The sequence below is a fragment of the Cupressus sempervirens genome, chromosome 4, assembly GCF_028749045.1.
Source record: "Cupressus sempervirens isolate cs-2001-9-10 chromosome 4, ASM2874904v1, whole genome shotgun sequence".
NCBI classification, from domain to species: domain Eukaryota; kingdom Viridiplantae; phylum Streptophyta; class Pinopsida; order Cupressales; family Cupressaceae; genus Cupressus; species Cupressus sempervirens.
The window spans coordinates 152,765,902-152,766,274 of record NC_143121.1 but is presented as its reverse complement, the minus strand read 5'-3'; positions in this window follow the sequence as shown (position 1 = coordinate 152,766,274).

Here is a 373-nt window from a genome sequence, read left to right as displayed (position 1 = left end):
TTGATATGGTATTCCAGAGACATTTCATTTTATACATGTAAATTTTCTTTCTTTGATGTGTTATTCTGTAGATGTGCATGTTATGCTCATGTTCATGTTCACATGTTACACATCTTCGTGTTGAATGTATGTATGTATGAATCTAAGTTTAACTAATTATAAAATGGCATGTCTTAAGGGGAGGTCTTAAAATATACATAAGAATGTAGATTAAAGAATAGGTAAGAACATGTATACATAAGAAGATAAAGAGGACAATAAAGAATACATGTGTTACAATATTTAATCAATAAATTTAATACATATAAGAACATAAAGAGTACATTAAAGAATACATGTGTTACAACATTTTATCACTAAATTGAATACATAT